Source organism: Columba livia, chromosome 15, assembly GCF_036013475.1.
Source record: "Columba livia isolate bColLiv1 breed racing homer chromosome 15, bColLiv1.pat.W.v2, whole genome shotgun sequence".
NCBI classification, from domain to species: Eukaryota; Metazoa; Chordata; class Aves; order Columbiformes; family Columbidae; genus Columba; species Columba livia.
In genome coordinates, this window is record NC_088616.1 from 15,300,431 (window position 1) to 15,320,764 (window position 20,334).

The 20,334-nt window shown below is 45.4% G+C and overlaps 1 protein-coding gene across 9 annotated transcripts in view; it reads left to right on the forward strand.

Moving 5' to 3' along the window:
* The window catches only part of MAD1L1 (mitotic arrest deficient 1 like 1), a 349,235-nt gene that overhangs the window by 140,205 nt on the left and 188,696 nt on the right, over positions 1–20,334 (forward strand). The window lies entirely within an intron of this gene.

Consider the following 20,334-nt stretch of genomic DNA (forward strand, 5'->3'; position numbering starts at 1 on the left):
AGTTTTATTACATAGGCTTTACAGCAGTCATAAGTATGTGAGTTTTCCTTTCTTCACGCCTAGCTCCACCATCATATAGATTTATAGACGCCATTATTCAAATGGTCTAAAACTTGATGCTCCTCGGATTCATGTTCAAGCCGTAGAATCGATTGTCCTGCTGTACAGAAACCTCTTTGCTGCTTCTGGTGTCTTTAGAAATGCTCTTGTGCTGTGTTGGTGGGTGGGGACTCGAGCAATACCGGCTCCAGCGACCCAAAGGCAGAGTGAGCAGAGCAGTGCAGTGTTATACATCAGTATCGTGGTATAGATCCACTTCATCTGTTTCTCAGAAAAGAAATTCTGTGAAGTTTTGGACAAGCCGATAGAGAAGTTAGCTGGTAACATAAGATGAAATGGAAATTTGCCCGAATTTGTCCGTCTCAGAACGTTTCTCTATGTTGTCTTTTGATCACCGTATTGCTTAGCACCGGAGAGCAGGGTTAGACAACGCTGACATAAAGAGACATCTGTTTTATCCTGTTTCCTTAGTTGTTTCTAACAGTGGCTCTGGGTTGTTAGAGGAACATTGCCCAAGTTGTCACTGAATAGGTTAAACGTGCACAGCGTCTTTGGGCAACAGCAAATGACTTTTTCTTCTTCAGGTGAAAGCAGGGAAGGGTGTGGGAACCAATTGCTACACCTCTCTAATTATTTACAGGGAACACATTTAAAGTTTGTTTTTGTGGATATGGATTAAGGGCTACATGGAAAATTTCAGAAAGGAGCTTTGTGCTCTGGAGGTTTGTTCTGTGTGATGTCAACCTTTAAGCCTTTCAAAGACTTTGCCAGAAGCAGGATGCAAAGACCTGATATTCCCCTTGTAAAGTAAAATTCTACGCTTCGCTTGGTTGCGTTTCCCTTTCTGACTGCAGCGTCCACTGCCAAATCCCATCTAGTTTGAGATTTTGGGGGAAAGGTTTTTTCATTCTAGTAAAAATCTGAAAACTGGCAAGGGAAATGGAGGTGCAGGCAGGACTCCGGGTGCTTCAGCATTGGGAGCAGCAGCTGTAATCAACTGCCTGTAGATCAAAGAGCTGTTCAATAACAGCTATTAATGACTTCTAACACCATGCTCTGCGCCCTCCCGGCTCTGCTGAGCCCCTGTATGAGTTTTAGAAATGTTGACACCTGCATGACTCATCTCACAAACAGAGGAGCCGGAGGAACGAGGCACCTTGGAGCTTCGCTTGGCTTTGAGATGCAGGAGAAACAGACTCTGGTGGGGAGGGCTGGGAAGGGAAAAGGGAAATCCCACACGTTGAGGTCAGTTTGGGGTGTCCTGTGGTGTGGGGGGTGGGAGGGCAGTGCACAACCAGCTTGGAGAGTAGCACAAAAGGATGAGAAGAGCCCGTCTGTGGGCGTCGTGCATATGGCAGCAGAGCAACAATGCACACGACTGGACTGATGAGACCCAGGTGAGGGCTGGGGAGGCTGCAGAGAAAGAGAACGATGGATCTGAGCTTAAAAGGCCAGGCTGACACTATTAATTTTGCTAGGCTAAGCTGATCAGTTAATCCCGGGTTCCAGTAGAGGTTGGGGAATGACCTCTTAGAGAGAAGCATAGGGGAAAGGGACCTGGGGGTCCTGGGGACAGCAGGGTGACCATGAGCCAGCACTGGGCCCTTGTGGCCAGGAAGCCAATGGTACCTGGGGTGGGTTAGAAGGGGGTGGTCAGTAGGTCAGAGAGGTTCTCCTGCCCCTCTGCTCTGCCCTGGGGAGACCACACCTGGAATATTGTGTCCAGTTGTGGCCCCTCAGTTCCAGCAGGACAGGGAACAGCCACCAAGATGGTGGTGGTGTGATTAAAGAGTGGAAAACAATGAAGATGGCTAGTGAAGAGAGGTTGGTTATACCACTGGTGGTTACCACAGCTGAGCCACAGAGGGGCGATCCTGGTGGCTCTGGGGGCGCTGCGTGGGTGTTCAGGTTGTCCCTGTGCGCTGCGTCTCCTCTGGGGAGGCTGCAGCTATCGTTGTGGTCCAGGAGCAGCTTGAGCTTAAAAAAGCCCTTGTAGCCTCCAAGGCAAAGGCATCGGCTCCTCTTGCACTACATTTTGTAGCTTCTAGCTTTCAGCTTTGTTCGTAAACCTTAAAATTCATGCCATGCACCACGTCTCTCCTCCCTGACTTCTTTTATCACCCTTTTTTCTTTACTTTTTTTTTTGCTGCCGAGTACTTAATTTACCAAAATCTCTGTCTGTGCTCCCTAGCAGTGAGTCCTTTGATACTTTTCTTTCTCGTTTCTTCTGACAGCACTGTTACCAGCAGCACCACCTCTGAGCAAACCATGGAGGGGGAAAGAGTGAGGTTCTTAACAGGGATGTTTCTTTACTCTAAAAAAGGAGCTTTTCCCATCCATTCCAGCAGCAGCTCCGTGTGAGGCAGGAAGCTCTCTGGTGAAGATGGAGCGATAGCGATAACGTGGTAGGAAAGAGGAGGAAGCTGCGTGGGACTAGGAAGATTTTGGGCTTTTAACTCATTAGGGAGATGAGGTCTCTGATAAGTCCTTTGGTTGATCTGTAAATGGAGGTGGGAAGCCATTTAAAAAGAACACAGGGAATGAGAGAGGAGTGTTTAAGCCCTGGAGGGTTGTGTGTGAGCAGTTTCCTAATGTGTGCTGGGAGGATGGAGTTAGCTGATACTCTGACTTGTACATAGAATCACAGAATCATTTCAGTTGGGAGAGACCCTCAGGATCAACAAGTCCAACCATAACCCAACTCCAGCACTAAGCCATGTCCCTAAGAACCTCGTCTAAACACCTTTTAAACCCCTCCAGGGATGGTGACTCCACCCCTGCCCTGGGCAGCCTGTTCAATGCCCGACAGCCATTTTTGTGAATAATTTTTTCCTAATACCCAATCCAAACCTCCCCTGGTTCAACTTGAGGCTGTTTCCTCTTATCCTGTCACTTGTTACTTGGGAGAAGAGACCAACCCCTCCAAGCTCCTTTCAGGCAGTTCAGACAGTGATCAGCTCTCCCCTCAGTTCCTGTTCTCCAGCTGAACCCCCAGCTCCCTCAGCCGCTCCATCACACTCGTGCTCCAGCCCCTCAGCAGCTTCGTCACCTCCTCTGCACTCTCTCCAGTATTTCAATGTCCTTCTTACGATGAGGGTCCAAAACTGAGCACACTGTTCAAGGTGGGGTCTCAGCAGCACTGAGTACAGTGGCACAATCACTTCTCCCTCCTTCCCAGCCCTTGCTGGGCAGGAGAGCTGCTGGGACCGCAGCTGTGTCACCAACATCGCCTGGATCACAGACACCTTTCCAGAAACGGGACTACAGAAGGATGCTTTTGTCCTGGATCGCTTCAGAGAAGCAGTATTGCTGCATAAGGACTAGTGCTCTCCGAGCTGCGTGGGACAGAGGGCGAGAAGACAAAGAGAGGCTGATGGGGAACTCTTTAAATCCCCTTAATTGGTGAGTGATGTGAAAAGCTGGATCTCTAATGCACGGACATGCAAACATGGTCTGTCTGGGATGGAAAACGGTTGTTTATCCCCACAGAGCCTGGTGCTCTCCTCCCACACACGGCGCTGGCTGGAGAGCTTTGGAAAAGCACTTCATGGAGTGGTGAATGTAAAGCAGGGAGGAGATGGAAAGAGAAATGCTGTCTGAACTGGTGGCTGGAAATGGAAGCCGGCTGTGTCAGCCTATTTCACGTGCTTAATGAAGTGTCACTCACCATCTTCTTAAAAGTGTGTTTTGGAACTGAAGAGGGAATGAGTTTGTCCCTGGCCAGCCTGCTATGAATACTTAAAATAAACAGAATTATAGCTGTATTTATGCAAAGACATGAATTTTTGGTTTGATACGGGTGATATTAACAGTTTTCTTGCCAGTCTTGGTTAACTTTTACTACCTTAGCTCCCATTGCTTCTAATTTCAGGGTAAATACAACAAAACAAGAAGTTTCTGAGCGTGCAGCAGCTACTGTGGAAAAGCTTTGATGTGGAGTTTAGTGATTGAAAAGTCAAATCCAGCTGCACAAAAGAGAAATAATCATAAATATAACTCCATTAATAGCGATTTTATTACAATGCACTTGGCTCCGTATGAAACTTTAATGAAGAGAGATTTGCAAGGAAGACTCATGCTGACACCTTCAATGGGCTCTGGCATTTTTTACATTGAGAGATTTACGCTGTCTGTGAGCGCCATATGTATTCTAATCAGTCAATTATGAGCCTGACAGTTTCAGCACATGAAATGCCATATGCTCTGTGTTTTTGTTCCACCACGGGCATTCTGGTGACCTCGAAACTCATTGACCATATAGTGCCGCCTTATCTGCACCCGATGACTGCAGCATCTCTGGTTCTTGTGATGTTAGTCACAAATGTGCTCCTCGCCAAAGGAGTTTACTTAGCAGTCACCCTGGTGTTTAAAGTGCTTAAAATTTATGTGTGGATGCAATAAAACGTTTATTTGAGCAGTTAGCAGTTCCTTCTTGTCTCTCACTCAGCTTCCCCATCAGTGCTTTTTTACCTCCTGTTTTTTCTCTCTTTGATCCACACTTTATGTTTATCGTGCTTTATCTCTGCTGAATTTCCTCTCCCCCTCCAAGGTAAATTGCTTCTTTACATAGCAGAAGGAGTTTCTGTGATGATGGGAACTTTACAGAGAAATTTCCTCCCATCTGTGCAAGGTACCGAAGAGTTTGTTTTAATTTTCAGGTTTTTCTGGCTCCCTTTTCTCCCTCTCTCTCGCCAGCCAGCCTTTGCGTGCTGCTTTTTCTCGGTGACACCTGCAAGAAGCAGTGAGATTACTCTGTTCGCTTTGGATGTCCATAAGGAGCAAGCCCGAGTCACTAGAGCTTTCCCGCCACTCCAGAATGGCATATGTTTCACTTGCCCAGACGTCTGCTGTCACTGTAGCATCTTATCTGTGATTCATGAGGGCAAAAGCAGGCTCTCTCTGGAGAGGATGCTCACGGCGCTCCATGCATCAGCTGCCGCTGATTGTTGGAGCAGTCACAGCGCTGAGCATCATCTTCTGACAAAGCAAACACCTTGTCGAAATAGCATTTTGAACCTGAACGCTTCGGCATCTCTTGGCAGACTTGAGCCTTCCTGAGCGCCGCCGCGGTCCTTCGCCTTTCCTCTGGTTTTTAAGGAGAGCGGGTCAGGCTCCGTGTCCTCCGGCAGTCCTGCAGAATGGATTATCTCGGGTTCTCTCTTCTTCCACAGGTTTCATCTTCCTTCAGACCCCAGTGACCTTGTCAAGTCAGGGAGCCATTAGTTTCCTCCCCTCCCTTTCACCTGCCAGGGGCTGTGTTTTGGGAGAGCACCTTGCAAATAACCATCACATAAAAGAGGAAAACGAGTCACAGAGGGGCTGAGTGATTTGTTGAAGGTGACAGTCCCTGCTCTGTGGAAGAAGAACTCCTCTTCGAACTGGTCGATGCTGCAGCAGCACCTTTCTCCCCATATCTGAGACCTTCGGTTTGTCAAACGTGATTTTCAAACTCAGTTACTGTTAATTTTTCTGAGTAGATTGGCCATTTTGGGTCTGTCCTGCAAGTTATTAATTGATCAAGAGAAGTAGTCCATGGCAGTGCTGTAACTGGAGATATTCTGCACAAACCAGCATTGTTTTTCTACAGGTAGATTTTTAGAGCTATTTTTAGTGTGCGGATGCTCTGACAGTTTAAGAATGGCTCTAACTCCGCAGTTCCTAGGGATCCACAAGCCTCCATCATTCTTAGGACATAGAATGTCTAGGCACCAACTTGCATAGAGTAAATTAAATCATTAACTAAGACAATATCTGTACCTTTAGCCTGTGATAAATGGTTTTATAGGCAAACCCACAGAAAAATGACCAGCTGCAGAACAATGAGCAGCTGTAACGACCCTTTTGCTGTTCTTGCTGCATATTGAAGTCGGCTCTTGAAGTGCATGGAGCAGAAAAGCATTTCCCAGCTCCGCTGCCTTCTCGTGCTTGAGTGCAAGAAGAACAAGGAGAGACATTGTAATTTCCATCATGTCTTTCTGAAAGTCTTGCTCCTGATGTAGACATAGTCTGTGACGCTACACCCAGTCCTCTTCCCGATTAGATCACATCTTGACTCTCTCTAAACTTAAAAATCTCTAGTAATGATAAATAAGAATTATCACCTGGAGCTTAGGATGCAGCCTCCACTGTCTGAAGTGTTTCGGTCCATGGGAAGCAGAGCTCGCCAAGGTGTTACCGGGCTAATATCAGCAACCTGCTGTCTGGGTGTGATGCTCAGAGGACGTGGGGACGCTCCTGTTCTCGGCCTCCCAGGGGTCTCACTCCACCCCCAGGTGACCCATAGACACCAGCAGCAACAAGATTTCTCCCACCCCACAACCTGTGCTCCCCTAAAAATGCTCGTGGTGTGAACAAACCCTCCTGTAGCCCCGTCTGGTGAGGTTATGAATAACCAAGCACGACCGAGGGAATTTGGATTAGATTTAAATGTACCTGGCTATAGCAGACAAGAGAAACAGATGAACTGGGTCTGAATTCCTGCGGAAGATTTAAAATTGGGTTCTTTCTTACACGGTGTTTTGGAAAGAGAAGATAACTGATGTGCGTTTATGAGTCATATTTACCACAGCAGAACAGAGGAGAGCATTGCAAACGCTTTACACTGGAGAGCTTGCATGCCTGTGCCTGGAGATACAGGCTCTGCAATTAGATGTCTTTAGGTGGAGGAGGAAGCAAGAATATGTTTGGAGTAGGAGCAGGAGCCCCAGCAAATGGCAGCAGACAAAGGCGTTGCAGAAAAGAGCTACTTTTGTGCAATATGGTGCGTGACACCTCTTGCTGCGAGGCTGCGGCTGTGGGAGCAGGGGTGACATCGGGATGCAGGTAGTGCAGTGATAACGAGTCTCTTCCTCACAGGCACAAGACAGAAGGAAAAGGCAAAATAAACATCTTTGTGGAATGGGGTTAGGGCAGGTAGCTTCCAGCTTTTTAAAGGGGAGGCTTTGAAGAGGTAGAAATATGTTGCTACGTCTTATCTTGGTGTCCATGGCTTGCTGTTGCAAGCCGGGCGGTGCGGAGAGAAGGGCTGAGCCTGCTGGGCACGTTCGTTAGGGCCTGCGCCATCTTCCAGCATTGCTTTCCACAGTGACAGAACCATTTGGGGTTTGCTTGCAATGGTAGAGCAACGCTCACCAAAGCAAACCACCTGCTTTCTGCGTTTAATTCAGAGATTTAACCTCTTTAAACCTCTTCCAAGCTGGAAAGCACATCCGTATGGACCATGTCCTAGCAGCCCGTGTCACTGTTTGGGAGCCAGGTTTGTGTTTGGGGCCGCTCGAGTGATCCATGGATGGGAATGATGAAAGGTTCCCAAGGGTTTCCAAGGGCATGTGGCCTCTTTCCAGAGCAGGGTGATGGGATCCCGTTGGCAGCGATGCTGCATCCTCCCGAGAGCATCCGGCACAAAGGTGTGATCCGTCTTCATCTGGTTCATCACCAGACAGGGATTTTGGTGCCTGGCTCATTAGGGACAGAAAAATCAGCCAGTTCTGGCCAGTTTATCTCCAAACTAAAGACTGTTTATCTGGAGTTTCTCAGAGGTGCTCTCTGCTCAGTGCATCTCATCATTTTTGGACTCTATTGGTGATTGAGGATTCAGTGCTACCACAGACATAAAGTTGATGTTAAATTTATCCTAATTATTAGAACTGTTACTTAAGAATATTCTTGTGTTGATTAAAGCTTCAGCTTCTAGCGGAAACCAAGAAATTCCAGGGGACAAAGGAGGTAAATATCTTGGGAAAAAAAGTGGGAGCTAAGATTCCACATCAGGATAACGTTTTACATACAAAGTGCCGTGGAAATTTTAGCTGTTCCCTAACTCTGTGTTGTATTAATGACATTAAATAGTGCTTATCTGGGTGTCTTAAGAGATATTCTGAGCTTGTTGAGATTTGTTGATTTTTATAATGATTGGATTTGAATTCTGTGATTTGTAGTGCTTCATTTCAGAATAATTACATAAACTCTGCATAATTTAAGATTTAAAGTACGTATCTGTAAGTATGTTCATGACAGCTTTTAATACACGATGATAGGCTCCTGTAAGAAAGAGGGATTAATATTGTTAATGATTATTTTCTATTTAAAAACACACTGAAGAGATTCCAGAGATTCCCTGCAGGCTCGTTACGTGGCTCAACACTTTTCTGCCCGCTGTGTTCCTATGGGCTCCAGCTACAGCGTTTTGTTGAAATCCCATTACCTATGAGTTCTAATATATAAACAGGAGAAGTGCTTTGAGAAAACACCACCAGCAGAAGCTCCTTTCCAAGCCTTGTGAATCCTGGCGTTCCTGCCCTTTGCGGTTTGCAAGAATTGTAAGATCCACTTCAATACACTCAATACTTTGGTTATTGTGGCAGTTTGAACAGTGGTCGTTCCTGTCTCGGTTTTCTTTTTGAAGCCCATTGTTTCCTATCTTGGCCTCAATGACCAGCAGCAGAAAGGGTGTTTCTTCAGGGATCTGGTTGGTCTAAAAGGCCGCGTGGTTCAGCGTAGAGCGTGGGCACAGCTGGCTGAATGGTGCTTAAATGCAAGAGCCAATTGCAACTCTTTTATTTCAGAACATACATAATTATTCACCCTTAATAATTCTCCATAGTCAGGAGTTGCATTTACTCCCATACATTCCGTGTCTTCCCGCCCGCACTGGTGTGTCCATAGGCTGCAGCATCTCCTTTTCCCACTTTGGTTTACTGTTAAGGCCATGAATTGGAGCACAGCACCATTGCGAGTCGTAACTTGAACAGAATTTAAAGGAAGGTGGCTGGAATTATCTATTTTTCTTTTGCTTTTTGACTTAAATGTGACTGGCCTACGAATATTTGGCAAAGGCTGGGATGAGAACAAGTGAAGAAGCCATGTGATAGCGGTTTGCAGCAGGCTGTGAATAGAGACTGAGCTGTTGATATGGATCTGCTCTGTTCAGGGCTGGTCCAGGTAAATGGTAAGGAACAATCCTGTTTTCTCAGAGGCTTCGCGATTTACCCACTTGCTTTAATCAGGGTTTAATCTCTAATGTGCTTTGATTGCTCTAAAAGCTTTTCAGCAAAACAAACTGGAAGTCCTGGATTGTGGAGAAAGCCACAGCCTTCCTGTGTATGCAAGTTGTAACATTTTTCTTTTGAATTTATTTATACTGTTTAATAAAGCAGGCAGTACTAGTGTGCAGTACACGTGCCATGAATCCAGCTGTGGTGACAGTAACATAGAAATGAAATGCATGGCGTATCGATTTGACATATTGAGCTGATTTATGCTTTCAATTTGTTTAAATGGCTGTAATGGCCGCAGTGAGCTCGGGTCTGACAGTTGCACACTCAAATTTCAGTTCTATTCAAGACCACGTTACAAATGAAACTGGTTTCTGGTTTAAAGCATTGATTTTTATCTAGCCTGCGTTCTCCTGCCGGTGTTCCGCATGTCAGACTCGCCAGCACGAGTTCTTGTCACATCAGCTTTATTCGCCTTGGAAAACTGTAGAAACGTCCCGTGTTCCATTGGAGAACCTTGGAAGAGCTGCTAAACCTCTGTATTTTTAATTTTTAAAGGAAGTCAGCAAGAAGCTCGAAAGTTTACATGTTATACTATTATTAGTGTATAAAAACCCAATATGTATTCAGTAGCTAGGAACATGGAGAGAGTAATTATTTAGTAGAGGTTATTTTAAGTAGAATATCTTGTGTAATGGGAGAGTTTTTGAGGCTTCTTTGTGTAAAGACTGCCACTGTGAATTATTGATATACACAAGGAAATGATGAATGCTTGTATCAGTGTTAATTCATGGGGATGTCTCTTGAGAGCCCGCAGGCTGTGAGTTTTTCTTAAGTCAAGGCTGTTCTATGCAGTTGGGAGCTGGCCTAATGGAACAGACCATCCACCAGTGGTCTTTATATGGCACATTAATGCTAAGCTGGTTATTACCAGCCCTACCTTTGCCAGTGATATTCTCACTACTCTGATTTTATTGACGGTTCATACCGTGTTCTTCACTTTCCAATCATCCGGTTTATTCCTTTAAAAGAGGTCATTTCATTAGTGGAAAACACAGCCTTGCGGTAGGTAAGTTCCCTGCCCTGATTTCTCAAGTATTCATATAACACATGGGTGCCGTTGGCCTCTGTGGATCTAGTTAGACCCAGCAAAATAAGCGTTCTGCTTTCTGAAGCATTCTGTGACCTCTGGTGTGAAGAAAGGTGTCACAAACCCCCGGGAGCGACGTCTGCAGGGCTGTGGTGACACGCCGGTGGTGCTCTAGGTGGGGACATCCAAGCAGTGGTTAAACCGTGTTCGCTCTTTCTTGTCTTTCATTTGTGTGGGTAGGAAAGGGCGAGAGCCCCCGTTTGCAGGATGATGCTGCTGAGGCTCCGCTGGAGGTGCCCGGGGCTCTGCCGCCGTTCTGCCCGCTGGAGCTGCTTCCGTCTCTGCCTTTTGCTCCAGGGTCATCCGAATGTGCTTAACTGTATCTCAGCTGCAGCAAGGTGGCTCGCGGAGCCGGTGCAGAGTCGTTGTTAGCGTTCTGTATGGTACTTATTTAAAGCAGAGGCTGCCTGGGGGGCGGTGATGAGCGCAGAGCTACCTATGCAGATGTGTGCAATTCCTGGGAATGATTATAGCAACACAAAAGATACGATGAGTCTTAAATTCTTTTGACGTGCATGATACTAAACGTATCCAAGCTTGTATGAAAGTGTCAATTTTTAAAAAACTTTATTATTACTACTGAAAAGCACAGTGTATGTACATATATATATATGTACATACATGTTCCTAGTGCATGAAAGCCTGTCTGAGGAACTCCAGATGACTTTATGCTCTTTAAATGACATGGCATCCCAGGCTAATTCTACAGGAGTTTTTTTGCTTTGCTGTTACGTGCATTTCTGAAGACATTAGGTGAGACTGTCACAGTTATACAGAGAAATGACATTTATTTTCACAGCGTGGCATGACGTTATCATTCATAAGTGCCATTTCCTCTCAAGATAACGAGCACCTTTTTGTTTAGACCAAACGAGACCCAAATTCATTGTATCTGATTCCTACAGCCCATCAACACTTTCCACATTACTGTAATCATTAGTTTACGTTACATTCCACTTGCTCTTAGGATCACGCTGGTTCTTGTTTCTGAACAGCGAAGGGGATTGAGGGAGGGGAAGGGTCACGCTCGGGTCTTTGTGAACATATAGGAGTTGCTGTGTGGCACGAATACAGACAGATGTACATTTTATACATTTGTACATTTATACATCTGTACATTTTATATACCCTTCCTATACGGCCTCTTCCACAGAAGTCACCATTTTGGCATGTAGCGGCTAGGATGGACAAGCAAAGCTGGCGTCCCCTGACATCAGCCACCCTTTGGGCAAAAGTGAATCTTTGTAGCTGATTAACCGTGAACAGAAGGTTAAAAAGTGTTCCCAATTCTTCCTTGCAAATATTTAGAGAAGGGAGCTGCCAGTCTTGCTCCATGTTGCCTCCGTCGTCCCTGGGTTTGGTTTTGCGGGCAGCACGAGCCGTGTGTGTACTCACCGATTCCATCCACGCCTCCCAACCAGCTCCTGGGCTCCCAGCACCTGTGCTGCGTGATGGAGGAGCCGTTCAATGCATCTCGTACCTTCGTGGCAGGAGCTAATAACCCAGATTACCTTGGCGTATGTTCTGACTCCTTTCCTTTCCTTGCCAAATGGAGATCTTTTATGTTGCTATAGCAGGGCTTTGCTAGACAGGCATTCAGGTGCGAGGGAACTCAAAGGTTTCTAATGGGACCATCAAGCTGTTTCACCTTTTGCCTTGTCAGTCTGCATTTACCCGAGCGAGAAGCGATTGTGGGTTTCTGGATTGCTTTCCTGAAATGAGTTGCTGTTTGGTTCGCTCAGAGAAGATAAACACTCGCATCTCAGAAATGCCATCCTGTCTGGCATCTTTGTTGGCAGTCTCAGCAGAAGGGCCAGGGAACAAATGGACCATGTCTAAGATAAAATTGCGGTTGCTCCCTCTGGAGTTAATCCTTTCAGCCCAAAATTGAGAAGCACTGGTGGGGCAATGCGAAGAAACACGCTCTTCTGTGCCTTCTGCTCTGTCTGTTTTATGGATGAACAAAGGACTTCGGCCCCAGATTGATTAATCCAGCACTTTGCCCTCGCAGTAACTCTCCTGCAAGTTTTTACAAGGAAAATTAAACTGATGGTTGGCAAACACAAAATACATATCACGCCTGTGCTATGCAGGGATGGCTTGTTTACTTGTTCTATTCCTGACACTGCAGGGTTGTGTTGGATTTTTTGTTTTCCTTTTTACCCCTTGCATATCCTTTCCAAAGCTTTTTTACGTGAGGGGGGGATATTAACTGATGGAGTTCAAAAGTTTGGGTTACAGGCCATTTTGATGGCTTCTCCTCCTCCCTACAGCAGGAAATAATGTGAGAAAGCTGTAGATCTGTGCGGAGCTGCCGGGGGATCAGCCCCATCAGCCTCCATCCCCAGCGAGGAGTAGGACGCAAGTTCCATGTACCGGACACGTCCTGCTCAAGGAAGGACTTTCCGGGAGTCCCGAAGGACCTTAAAGCCAATCGGACTCCTCGGAAAGAGAAACCAGAAGGTGTTTCTACTCCTTGGATTCTGTGAGAGCCCCCGTCAGGCTTGAAAGAAGGAGCACAGGGATTAAGAGGAGTCATGAAACAGATGAGATGTTGTTCATAACCTCGGCCGGAGTTTCCTGGCTCCGTGGGACACGTGGAGCTCTGGAGCGTCGCCGGGGTTTTTGGAGGGAAGTTTGTCTGCACGGGGCTGGAAACCACTGACTTGTGCAGTGCCTGGCAGTGGCAGTGCTGGCATTGTGCTCCAAGGCAGGGGCTCTGTTGTAGGTTGGGAAAAGATACTTTGCGATTTTTATTTAATGCTGCATATTATTGCGAGGGACTAAGGTTGGTTTTGCTTTTCCAAAACAGATTTAGAATGCAAATACTGTTTTAAACAGGGTCTCTGCATTTGCAAAATGGTTTTAGGAGCCAGTACCTGTACTAGTTTGTTTGCCTGTTTGCAGGACAGCCAGGACAAGGCAGAGTCATCTGGGGGATGACCCAGAGAACAGGTATGAAATCCCTGCTTGGTCTCAAGTGTGAATGCACCTTCTGCATTGAAGAGGAGAGTCTCTGCTGAACTTGTGCCTTGCTCACATAACATGACAGTACAGGATGAAGGAGGAGAATGATCCTATTTGTTTTCTTATCTCACCTCCAGTGATAGGACTTGATTCTTCGCTCGGGACCCCGCCCCGGTCAGTCACATTTAGAGCAGCGGTTGGTGTGGATCAGCTCTGCTGAGCACACTCTGACATTTGGAAATCCCTGTCTGGAAGGGGAAGTTGAGCAATGAGGTTCTGCTAATTATAATAGCTATGTTTAAAATGTAATGTTTGCATTATTGAGCAAAATCCAAATACAGACCCAGACGAGAGACTGGAAATACTCTGGCAGCAGAGGAGATGGGTCCTCAGCAGGCACGTTCCCAGGTGGAAGCATGGGCAATGCAAGCGCTGCTTCGTCAGAGCAAACACTGCGCAGTCTTGTCCGGAGGTGAATGTAGTTACCTAGCAACTTCCAAGAGTGTTTCAGATTTGTTGGAGACCCTCCGAGGCACTTTACCCGCTGTTCTGCTGGATGCCAAAAATATGCTGGCTGTGATTTCACAAGCCAGAGGCAGTGCTGGCTTAAACCCCTCCCCAGCCCTTAGTTGAGCTGGAAGAACCTGTGCTGTAGTACAGAGAACCAGGAAAAGAAACCAAACTAGGTTAAAATTAAATCAGAAGAAAAAAAATAGAAGTTTGGTTTAAAGGTGGATCTTCGCTTCCCCAATGGCGTTTGCCGGCTGGCTCCAAACAGCCACCCGGGGATGTGTGTGGGCACACGTAGTGTGTTTGTGGGGATGGCAGTGAGGTAGAGCGAGGGACAGGGCTCATAGCACACCTGTATCATTAAATACATCTTGTCTCAACTATGGCCACACATCATCCTCAAAGCTTGGAGGAAGGTGCTACCGTTGAGTACTCAGGGTGCTAAGGGCAGTAAGTTGTTCAGTAGCCTTGTTTTAACAGTTAGAAAGGTTAAGTAAAGCAGCTGTGATATTAGGAGGCTTGTATAAAAAGAAAAGCACAGCTGTGCTGCTGTTTATCTTCCAATATTCTTTATTCCATCCAGCTACAGGTCTCCTGACTGAGGTGTGATCCATGCACAAACCCCTCTTCTGCTTGAGGTGCAGCCTTCCCGTCCATCCCGCTTTTGTCTGAATTTCTACTCAGATGGTAACTGCCCTGAAGAGCTTCTTTTAACTTATAACTGTGTATTAGTGTTTCTCTCCAAAGATAATTGCCATCCGTTCATGTCTTCAGAAGCATTTCCCCCTCTGGCTATAGGGGTGTAGAGGCCTCTCCTCTTGGCACACAAGGATATTTTCCACGTATCAACTTTCACCCGTCAGCCCACTCAAAAGAAAATGTTGCTTTGTGGCTGCTGAACTGTCGATAGCTCTTTGTACCTCTAAATTAAAAGTGACACACTCACATAAATCATTTGAACAGTACTGTATGCAAACACAGTGCCTGCATCCAGAGGAGTTACGAGATGACAGTGAATTGGGGTGAATACCCTTATTCTTGACTTTGAGAAGTGCAGTGACAATGAATCATTCTTGGTGATGATATGCAGCAATGCTGACTCATGGGGCTGAAATTAGAAGGGCTTTTTTAGGTAGAGATGTAATTCCACCATTTTTTTCTGATGAATGGATAAGAGTGAACGTTTTTGTTTGCTAATTTACAGACTTCATCAACTAAATGTCATTTCTTTCCCTCCAGCTCTCAAACCTAGTTGGAGGCAACTGACAGGGGAAGAACTTAAATCCAGGGAGGTGGTGCTGGAAAAGAATAGTAGGAAGGAGTAGTGGAGAAGTTCACAATTGGTTGGAGATGCTGGATGCATTATTGCCGCCACATGTAGTTTTTAAGATTCCCTTTTTCTGGGTTTGGTGAGTGCTAATGTTTGCTTTCGTCAACACAGGAGTTTTGGAGCCTGATGATCTAAACCCCCAACCAGCTCTGTTATTACACTTAATAGCAAGGGATTCTGTTCCCCTTAGCTGCTTTGTCTTCTGCTTGTAGTCTCCAGCACTACTTCTCAGTTCAGGAAGGGTTAATACAACCTGAAGAAAACATCATGCTCACCGGATCCCAGAATTGCTTATTTACTTGTTTTCTGATCACTTAAATGGTGCTGAATAACCAGGTTCCCAGAGGCGCTACATTCATTTCAGAATCTGCTGCTGGTATCCCTTCATTTTGACTTCACAGATTTGATCAGAGCACAGTAAAATTAATTCTCTTTAGCGTCCTCAAAATCATTTGTATTTCTTTCCCTTTTTGCTGTTTCCCTGCGGAACGAGTTGATGCTGTCTGAATGTTTTTTAGTTGCACCAGTATATATAATAATCTGTTTTACTCCTGGCAAGAGGTTTGCGGTCAGCCCTCAATGGGCAGATTTTATGCCAGGTTATCTTTCTGCTGCTGGGTTAAGAATTTTGCAAGCAAAAGAGAAGAGACTCCCTGCTACAGCTGCACACTCAGCTGCTTTTCTGAGGTAGGAGTATCTCTGAGCCCACAAAAATAATACTGGTGGCAGCGGCTTCTCTGACGGGTGTTCAGTGCGGGGATTGTCCCTTTGGAGAGTCCGTCAGCATCCTGCAGTCTCTCGAGTGTGTCCGGGAGATGCTGTTCTGTCCAAGCCCATAACGCTCCAAGCAATGGGCTGGCAGGGTTTCATCACTCAGTCTGCCCTTTGCTGGTGAGGAAGCAGCTGCAAACTCACATTTTTCTTCTTTGGCAATGTATTCTCTCCCCAGGGGCTGCAGCACCATTTGATTAGGATGGAGGGAAGGAGACCTATTGCGGAAGCGTGTTATTCCCAGCAGAGCTGTGCTTATCTTTTGGTCTCTGTGCTCCTTCTTAGCGAGGTGTTGAACGAGAACATCAAGCAGGAACAGGAGAGAGGAGCCGCTCGGCTGTTGCCCCTCGGTCTCGCCTCAACCTCGGCTGCAGCGCAGAGTGTAAAACAACAAATTGTTTTGAGACATTTTAAAAAAATCTAACGCTTTTTTTTTTGTCAAAGATCCAGTAACACCAGACCCCCTTATTTTCCTACCTACCTACTTTTTCTTTGTGTTTCAGCCTGACACAAGGCTCTGTGATCTCCAGGGACTCATCCTTCCCTGAATATAATGCTCTGCAGTTGATTTGCTTTGGTACCGTGTCCCAGCATCTGCCTGGGAGATGATGTGAACGGTGTTGATGGAACAGCTTTTGAGAAGTTCAGGATCTTTCCCCAAGTTTTATAGTTTATTGCAGTGCTGAAGGTCACCTTTGCTTTGAGGAGCAGGGAGATGAAGTTACCTCCGCCTCTCAACGTGGAGGTGCTTGACTTCTGCACTTAAATTAATGCGCTGCTTAATCCTTTTACTGCCCGAGTGCTGTGGCCCATCAGGTACGTTTAGTGTCAATAGTGGCACCTTGCGCTCAGAGATGACCTTCGGTCAAAGATTTTGGAATGGTTTTAAGGAGTGAGTATTATCTTTACATTAGAGTTTCAGAGAGCTCAGTACATTGCCCTGGGTCTCTAAGCAGTTGTTGGGCAGAGTGAGAACAAAAGCCAGGTCTCTGCTGCAGAACCATGCGGTTTATTTTAAGCCGGGTCGAGTGACTTGCCAGGAATAAGGATGTGGGCAATTTCTGCTTGAAATCCTGTTTTCCTCAGATCAGTTGTTCCACCGTGATGTTGTTTACTCTCCTTTCTTGTAGCCTAACCAGGGAGAGTTTGGGGTGATTTCATTGTAATAAGCTCCCTGTCAAGAATTCTTGACATTACTAAGAGACTGTGTCTCTTAAAAGTAAAGGAGAGAGATTGGTCTGTCCTTGAGACTTAAGAGCAAGAGAAAGGTTTGGTTATTATCTCTTTGTCCAGTAAATCTTGATAGTGTGTTGACAGGAGCCCATATCTTGCAGATGCTTTCCCTGTATCTTCAGTAATTATAACTACGACTTCAGCAATTTTTCAGTTTGCAGCATCATTTTGTTGTTGTTTAGCAGCCCAGAGCTTTCCCTTTATTCATCCTTCATTGTGGTAACCGGCTGCTTTTTGTCTCTCACTTGGGGGCGGCATTTCCCTGCTGCACATCAAACCCAGTAGGAAACTGGTTCTCAAAGGGGGAGCAGCTCGCTCTTGCTTTTTTGGATGAAAGCCCCTTGGGGACAGTGCAGTGAGCAGGAGCCGCCGGCCCCTGGGTGCTGCCGTTTGCCGGGTGCCCAGGAGCACGAGTCCCTGGAGACGCGGGGACATCGTGCTGACAGGCGCTCTAGTTCACTGTCTTTTGTGTCCTTGCTTGGGGTAAAATTAAGAAGGATTAAATTACATGGAAAACCACATAAACTGTGGCCTGAGACACATTGAGCTGTAAGCCTATCCATATAATACTAATTATGGCAGTAAGAGTCTCTGTTTGCCTATTGCAGCTTTTCTGCAAGTCAGAATCAGTGTCACTTAACTGTATATGAATTTCTGAAATACACTGAGAATGGGTTGGGGAGTTTTCCCCTTCACGTTTGCATCACACCGAGCCCCCTGGTACCTCCAACCAGCTCCAACACGGTGGTTTTGATGCTTTTGAGACAACACCAGAGCTTATTTGTAGCTGTTATTTCCCACTTTATAAAAGAAATGCGTTTGATTTTATAACCAGCAGAACTTTCTTGAGAACAGCAAAATTGGATCTGTAAAGCAGCAAGGAAATGATTTAGCGGTGTCTGACACCAAACTATCTTACTGATTGTGATCTCAACGGATGCAATTTTGTGAAAGAACAGTAATTTCATCTACAAAGCATGAAAATATTTTAAATTAGAAATGACCATTTAACCCGGTGTAATTTTGTAGTGCACTTCAGAGATGTTAAAACAATACTGTACTGGTCCCAATCTGCACTAATGGATTGAAGGAGGAAGGTCTTGGCTACCGTAGGATAAATGGATATGTAACTTTAAAGGATAAACAGGCAAATGCATGCATTAACTGTGGAAAGTCGAATCCCACGGGTGAGATTTCAGATTGAACGCTAATGAAAATTTCATTTCAGCTCTCACAATATTTTAATATGCAGGATCACAGTATGCAAATAAAGCGCAGCCTAACTGCAAGTGGCTGCCGAGTTACTTCTGTCTCGGTCTCCGCCACCCCCGTAAGTCTGTGGGTTTTGTCAAATCAAAGTTTTCCTCTTGTTTTCACCACAAGCCAGAATCTTATGAAAATATCTTTGTGAGAGAATTAGGGATTGCAAGCTGCTCTTCCAAGTATTCTCATGATATTACTCTATTGTTCCATGTAACTCAGCTATATGTTTTTAAATTTATGATTAAATTTGAAGTGGTACAATCAGTGCTTTCCTTATCAGAGTTTTCCTGGGAGTGCAGCCGTGGTTTGGAGTTTCCTTCTGTATTTCAGCTGGAGCTTTGATGCACCCAATTTTCCTCCTATCTCCTGAATCTGATAGAAAGAAGCAATGGCCTTCTTCCCCAGCTTATGGTGTCAGATAAGATACACCGGCTTGGACTCTGTTACAGGTCACATCGCACTTCAACCACGCATTAAGGCCATCTAGCTTCAGCCAACAAACTTCATCTTGTATCTTCTTTTGTAAGTGATCAGCTAAATAAGTTACTGTGAAATTACCCAGCAGCCAGCACAAGGGAACTGAGATGATTTGGCATGTTAGAACATAGAAGATTCCATATTTCTGTGATTGGATGCTGATATATCCTTGTAAATTTAAAATGTGTGTTAACTTTCTCAAAGACGAGAGGCAAGGATTTGTCTTAGAAGTTAATTAATTTGAAATAGCTATTAAGTAACAACATACCTAAATTTGCCAATCACCACACTTGGCTCGAATTTGCATACAACTGTTGCATATAAAATACCGCTAAGAGTATCTTGGGTGTGCTGTGCAAATGCCCCGTTCTGCAGCAGTGACGGCTCCGCCAGGCCAAAGCTCCTCTCCCCTTCCCTCCAGGTGGGATTTAGAGCAGCAAAGCACAACCCCGGAATAGGCAGCTATATATATATTCTCCGGTATTTCACCCTGATGAGGAAGAATAAAAATGACTCTCTTTAATTTGAGGTTGTGAATGTGCTGCTTGTTTCACTCTCTTGTAAAGTACCTACGTTCTATTAATGTGACTGTTAAGATAATCATGTTTTTTGATGAAAGCATAAGACTGAAATGATGTTTCCAAATGAAGGTTGTTTTGATTTATTCCCTGTATGCAGCACGCATAATATTGCTTTTCTAGCTCCGTAAAGCAAGCTTTAATTTTATGGCTTTGGCTGTTGCTACTACTGTGCTGAGCCGTACCTATGAGCTATTTAATGTGCAACATCGAGGAGTAAATTAATGCAGGTCCACAAAGAGAGCACTTCGATTTGCTAATTGCTTGTAGAGCAGTGGGTATTGTTGTGTAGAGAAAGACTGTTCATTAGAGATGGAGTAGCTAATTTTTTCCTACACGAGTCTCACATTTGAGCCGCTTGCCCATCGGTCAGGGCAGTCTGCTCACGTTCGGCCCCTGGAGAAGAGCGTGGGGCTGTTGGTGCTGTCGGTGTTAACTCCTGCTTCGCAACCACAAGTTGCTTTAGTTTCATTCGTTACACCCCCCGACCCACCTCCTCCAGCATTGTCAGTGAGGGCTGACTTTTGGACGCTATGGAAGACAAATTATTGATGCAGGAAAGCACGCTAAACAATCCAGAAATGTCTCCTTAGGAGCCAGACCAGTCCCTCTCCTTGGAAACGGTTTCTGCTCCTCTTGCAGCCCTGGGCTCTGTATCCCGTGGAGGCCGGAGCACAGGTTATCTTTCTTTTCCTGCCACTCTCCTTGGAGCATGACAGTATCAATGACAGTAGATTAGGCTGTGTTGTCATGTAAGATGAATGTTTTGAATTGACAAACCTTTTTTTTTTGGAGGCTTAAAGTAATTGAGTGAATACTTGAGAGGATTTTTTTTTTCTGCTTATGCTACTTATTTGATTTTATTTTACCTGGTTGTGCTGCCTTCAGTGGGCAAATTGGACTTCACATTTATTTGTTTATCTGATTCTTAATCTCTGTTTGCTTATCAGATTTCTTAATGCTTGCGCTCAGTGATCCGTGGGAGTTTAACATGTGTATTAA